The sequence below is a fragment of the Biomphalaria glabrata genome, chromosome 6, assembly GCF_947242115.1.
Source record: "Biomphalaria glabrata chromosome 6, xgBioGlab47.1, whole genome shotgun sequence".
NCBI lineage: Eukaryota > Metazoa > Mollusca > Gastropoda > Planorbidae > Biomphalaria > Biomphalaria glabrata.
The window spans coordinates 32,192,034-32,198,763 of record NC_074716.1 but is presented as its reverse complement, the minus strand read 5'-3'; positions in this window follow the sequence as shown (position 1 = coordinate 32,198,763).

Sequence of the window (6,730 nt, the reverse complement as noted above, 5' to 3'; positions counted from 1 at the left end):
GCTGCTCATTACAAAATAAAAATACATGACGAAACTTCTTTATTTGAAATGTAAGCTACTATTGTATTAATCTTCCATATTGTTTCATTAATTAAATGTAAGCTTTAGACTAGTCTGAATTATACTTATTAGATTTGTATAATCTTTGAAGGTAACGCACTTTTTACAAGTACACTTTTTTATGAGGCAACTGGTACATGTTATTCACTGTACAATGCATTGGTTTATATGAGGTGCAAGGTTATAATGGTATTTTTTTTTTCTTTCATTGATCAGTCACTGGTTTCATATAGATCTAAATTTTATAAATATTGCCTACCTCTGGACTCTAGATAACTGATAACTTTATTTTCATTTCACTATGAGTCTCTTTAGTTTTCCTTCTTTTTCGGAGAGAATTCAATGCTTTTAGCCTTAAGCGCTTGATTGAAACCAGATGGAGTGCCAGAAGTCAATATCTTTAGACATACAATCTGAAGCTGGCGAATTGTTTGTTGCTATGAAGTTGTTTTTTTACTTTTCTCACTTACTTTGGGTTTTGCCCCCAATATTAAATGAGATAAAGGACGCGCAAGTCTACCAAAAAGAAGGGTTGCCAATACGAGACTGAGCAATCAAATTGAAACGTTTAATACAATCTTAACTACTAGTCGGGAGAACATCATTGAAGCCTGTATTACCTTTGCCAAAATGCATATGTTCAGATCTGGAGATTAGTGCAGAACCTCAAAGACAAATCGGCAACAGGAAAACGATACAAAAAAAGATGAAGTTTCTGTACGAACACACAAGAAAGAGTTACGGGGGAAACTTTATTCTTCCTTGGCCAGGATTTTTCAAGAAATAATCTCCCGAGTTGAGCAACTTCATGATCTGATAAATAAGAAATTTGTCGCTTTACCAACTATTAAAACTTCAGAAATTAATCCCAATGAAGCTTCTAGCGGCATTGACAAAAGCTAATTTCGTATGGAGTGAAATAGGCTTAAACAGCTTGCCGCAATTTCTTCAGAAGCCCCCAAACGTCAGAAACAAGAACCTGTTGAGCTCCTGAGTTATTAAACAAAATATCCGTCCGTCCCGGATGAGTTCGTCTCTAATAGCGTCATGTTCATTCGAATATTTCTGACATTTATGGTAAGTGTGGCTACATGCAGAGACGAACTGGCTATATGGGCGACTGGGCTAATGCCAACTGGGCTGGTAGCCATATGGGCCGGTGGGGTCGCCGAATGGGCTACCTTGAATGACAATAAGTACCATAAATGTGATTGGCATTACTTTGCCTTTAAGAAATGAACTTTACAGACTTAGCTAAGCCCTTGCTCTCGAAATAATGGAATCACCTAAATCTACATCTATATACCTCGCTACTAATGATTTACAATTGCCTATTTACACTCAGCGATTTTATGAAACGACATAAGGTTGATATTTTGTAGACGTTTTTCATTCATTTGAACATTATAATAATAATTTTACTATCCATGCGTCTTTAACGAGAGGCTAGGCTTATAAATTAGTAACAAATTTCTGGTTATACAGGGGTGATTAGTGTAGAGTTACCAAAGATGACTCACATATAGATCTTGTGTTGAGTCAAAAAGTGATCCGTTCCTTTGGCCAACGGTTAACGACCTTAACATCATCTGTCCTATAGTGATAGCAAGGTCTGAAAGGGGAAGTGCTCTTTATGTTTGTGTCCAGTCTAATGTGCATTCTATTATTGAGTTTGTTCGTTGAAAGTTCCAAGGATTTCTTGGCTACGAATGTTACGGATAGAGAAAGGTGTGGAGGAACAGGTCTCAATGGAGCGATGGAAGTAACAATTGATTTACGTCGTATGACAATCAATGTGTGGGCCAGATGGTACGCCCTAGCATCTAAACATGACAAAATCTTGGTAATTAAAACCGTGTTCTTTTAAAAACACTCGTATAGTGAATTAGTAGTTTTCAATTGGGTTTGATCTCACCGTTAGGGTTAAGCTATCTTCAGGTGAACTGAGCTGTTTTCAAAAGTGTTCATTAAGTTTGAAAACTAAACGAGGTCAGACTACATTTCAATGCTAAACATGAAATGATTCAACACGAACAGCTTTTAGTGGCGGTAGTCTTTAGGTGTTAGGAATAGAATTGATGAATGTTAAAGTTAGGAACAAGCATTCTATAGCGTACACTCATTTTTTTAAAACTTAAGTATGTCCCTTGAATTTAAAAAAAAAAGGTAAAAAGTTGAAGTAAAATGGCTTCTACTATGAGTCTAGTAGAGAGACACACACATTTACAAGTCAACACTCTGGCTGGCTAAAAGAGGAACTCCTCAATACTGTAAAGGGACGAAAGCTCTATGGTTTGGTCCTATTGTAAGACATGACTCACTATCAAAAGTCATTCTTCAAGTTACAGTGTGAAGGGAGCTGAAGAAATGTTCCTCCAAAGAATAGCTGGGTGACATACAAGAATGAACCAGTCTCTCTCTTGATATCCTGATAAGTGTTATGAAGGATGAGTCAGTGTGTTTCTATGGTGATGGTGGGAAGAGGTTAGTGAATGGTTGTGAATGGTGCAACATAGGTGACCATTGTTGTCATTGGTCTTAGTTAGGACAGACGACTCCAGAAACTGAGACAGAATGTTTGTTTTATTGTAGCGAGTTAGATTTTATTTAAAATATTATTTCTAAAAATCGAGTACATTTATTTTAACTCCTATCAACTTGATTTTGTCTCTAGTATAATAAAATTATGTTTAGTATTGTTCACAAATAAGTTATTCAAGTGTTTGAAGTTTTTATTACTTAAGATGTATTACACCTACAGCGGTTAGTTGTCTACCAGCAGTTTGGTGCTACAAGTCAACGCCCGTAAACAAAACTAAGAGCAGCTACTGACCGGGAACAGTGCTGGGATTTGGAAACACTGTCACAACATCAGTACGATGGAAGTCAATGGACAGTTGAGAAGGAGATATATGGAGGTACTAGTGAAACTATTGGATTCTCAAATATGAAAGTGGTATAAGACAGAGATGCTGAAGACGATAGTCGGGTGAGGGATACGTCTCCATAGACGCTGATGTTATCTCTTATGAATATTTATCTAAATAATTTTCTGAAACAAAATTAGAATTGTGTCATACACATATTCTTATGAGTATAGATAGTTTTTTTGCACAAAAATCCATCAAAAATTAACAAAACCCAAAACAAAAACCTATTTATTAATTATTCACTAAGATTTAACATACAGTAAAAAATATAATTGTTAAAACCTTAAATTCAAGGGAGTAGCCAGGATTATTTGTTTGGGTTATTGCGTGTGTCTGCGTGCGCGTGTGTGTGTGTATACATAATTAATCTTTATTACATTCTGAACCTTCATACTTTCGGAAGACGTTTATTGTACCCTAGAACAGGTTCTTCCAGGAGTTAGTGGAAAAATTGTAGACTGCCCGCCATTGTCAGCAAAGGGGTCTGATGGAGCGCTGTGAGCTTCCACAGCGCGGGGCAGAGCCCCGCCACCAAGCACTATTTTCGGTATTGTGCATTATCCTGCTATTAATTTAAAAAAAAAAACAACGTATATGCTAGTCTTACTTACTTAGATCCTCCCGCGTCGTTCGGCGCATTGTTGGCAAGCTGCTTCCACAAAAATCTGTCAATGGCAATGTCTGAAGCCTCTTCCCACCTGCTCTGAGGACCTCCATGAAAGTGTGGCGCCTAATCGTCCCTATTTGCGCTTTCCTCCTAACGGCCTCCATGTCATCACAATTCTTATTATGCGTAATTCATTTTGTTGGAGAATATGTCCCGCAAACCTCATGCGACTCTCTGTCACAATCTTTCTAAGGGGTCGACTCCCAGTTCGGCATAGGATCTCCTTGATTAAGACCCGATCTCTATAACTGACTCCTAAAATCCCTTTGTTGAGCCACATTTAGTCTTTTTCAATTTTGGCAGATGTCCATTCACTGCACTTTATTAACCCCTTTGTCTACGATCATAGAATTTTGAGTGTGTAATTTGCTTTATTTATATTGAAGAGGTGGTTTTTAGCTCTAAACCCCGCAGGAGGGGTGTTTTATACCAAAAATCCTCTCTTGGGATGACTGATTTTTTGCTTTGATTCTGTTTATTTTAGGTGAGATTTTAATACTAAACCATCACTTGCCCCAGCGCTGCCAAGGGGGTTTTGAGTTTAAAACCCCTACCAGGAGGTTTTGCGGTTAAATCCCCTCTTCTATAAAACAAAACCAAAAAAAAAAAAAAAAGAATGTAAACGACTATTACCAAATTCCAAGCAAAAATGCGGGGGGGGGGATTTCATATTAGGGCGGGTTTGAACCCCAACCCCCCTGATTGAGCCCATGCTTTACTTTAGTTACACCCAGTAGCTTTATTTAAAGATGTCCATAAGCAAAAATTGAAGCATTTTTTTACAAAGCTTTAATGAACTCCCTTTGTCTGTCTGTCTGTTAGTCTCTGTCTGGTAAGATGCTTTCAACATGAGATGTCTCCCACACCCATTCTGGGATGAAGTTGAAACTACTTGAAACTATGCACAATTATTCTTTCTCGTATACAATACAAAAATCAAATTAAAAAATCAGTCGTTGCATCTTTATCTATTATGCATCTTCTGAAGACTAAATTGAATAGATATTGAATCTCATTGGAATCTTAGTAGAAGCCATTTTACTGCATCCTTATTCTGTTCTTTTTATTCAAGGGATGTTACTGTTCGTGGCACTCACTCTTATAGGATATTATCGAATTTCTCCCCCTTTTCTTTTGTGTTCAATGTACATTACTAATAAAATCATATGGCAAACAATAATTCACAAGAAAAACATTAACAAGATTACAAAGAGAGTTTGTTTTATCACATCAACATAGAATCAGAAATATTAAAGTCATATTTTTTTTTATTTGCATCTAAAGTAATACATTTTGAGTGATCACTGAGCGTTACTGTTATTATTTACATTGAAAACTAAGTAAATAACTTTTAATTTATAAAGAGACTTTTAGACCTTTTGCAAGAAAAGTAAATGTAATATATAAGAAAAAACGATTTTAGATAATCTTTCACCATAGTATGTTGGTAATTTAAAAACAGTGAACAATTATCTTCTTATATTACAATTATTTATTTGTTAATTAAAAGGAAAAATCAGTGTTTCAATATCGCTTCCTTTTTTAATAAGAGTCGTTAAAAAAGAAAAAAAAAAGATTGAATCTTTTTGTGGGGCGAGGGAGACTCAACATGGCTCACTGTGTACACGGAGGCTAACCACTGCACAAACTGCTACACAATAAATTTTTGAAAAAATAGTTTAATTCTGTGCTGCCATAAAAAAAAAGATCCAATACCCTACTTTCCACTGTCCAACTTGGTGTAGCTTACCATTGTCATTGATTACAGAGCTAAATCTAAAGTTCCTAAATGGACTTCATTCTACAATCGTAAACAAACAACATTTAGCCACATGATAATATTGATAAAACAATTTTTAAAAAACTGTCACGTGACAGCCTGTGTGTATTACGTAATTTGTATAGAAGAGATAGAGAACCACTTGGCTCAATGTTGTTTGTTTACGATTGGTGAATGAGGTCCAATAATCTATATTCACTTTCATTGTTTGGAATTAAATCTACCTAAGCTAAATCAGGCTAATGGCCTAACGCTAGACTAGAATATATCTAGATATAAATATAGTCCTAAAAAGTCAAAGTCTAGATCTAAAATTTAGGCCTAGTTCTAGATTTAGAATTCTAGTATAGATCTTTCTAGATCTAGATATAGTCCTAGAAATTCCATAATTAGAATTTAGATCTATAAAGACTACAATGTATACAGTCTAACAGATCTAGATCTATAAAGACTACAATGTATATAGTCTAACAGATCTAGATCTATAAAGACTACAATGTATATAGTCCAAAAGATCTAGATCTAGCCGAAGAAGATGGGTTGATGAATACAGATGAATAAATACTACAAAAAACACCGTATCTTTTACTTAACACGTTCAATCTGACAAAGACTAGACTAATATGGTCAGGATGAGTAGGGTATTAGTGTACATTATGGTCAGGATGAGTAGGGTATTAGTGTACATTATGGTCAGGATGAGTAGGGTATTAGTGTACATTAGGGTCAGGATGAGTAGGGTATTAGTGTACATTATGGTCAGGATGAGTAGGGTATTAGTGTACATTATGGTCAAGATGAGTAGGGTATTAGTGTACATTATGGTCAGGATGAGTAGGGTATTAGTGTACATTAGGGTCAGGATGAGTAGGGTATTAGTGTACATTAGGGTCAGGATGAGTAGGGTATTAGTGTACATTATGGTCAGGATGAGTAGGGTATTAGTGTACATTAGGGTCAGGATGAGTAGGGTATTAGTGTACATTAGGGTCAGGATGTGTAGGGTATTAGTGTACATTAGGGTCAGGATGAGTAGGGTATTAGTGTATATTATGCTGTTCACGTCCGATCCTCTTCTTCATGTGATACCACCGTATACTTAATATACACCCCTAAGGTGTCAGAAGCTAAGCTATTGCCTTAATGATTTGTAGATGTATATAGTGAATACTTTTATATATAAATCTAGATCAAGATCTGGCCTCTAGTTAGTCTGATTTACATTGTCGTCATGTGTATGTTGACGTTATATAGCACCAGCGTGTTATGACATCTTTGCTTTTTTTATTTTCT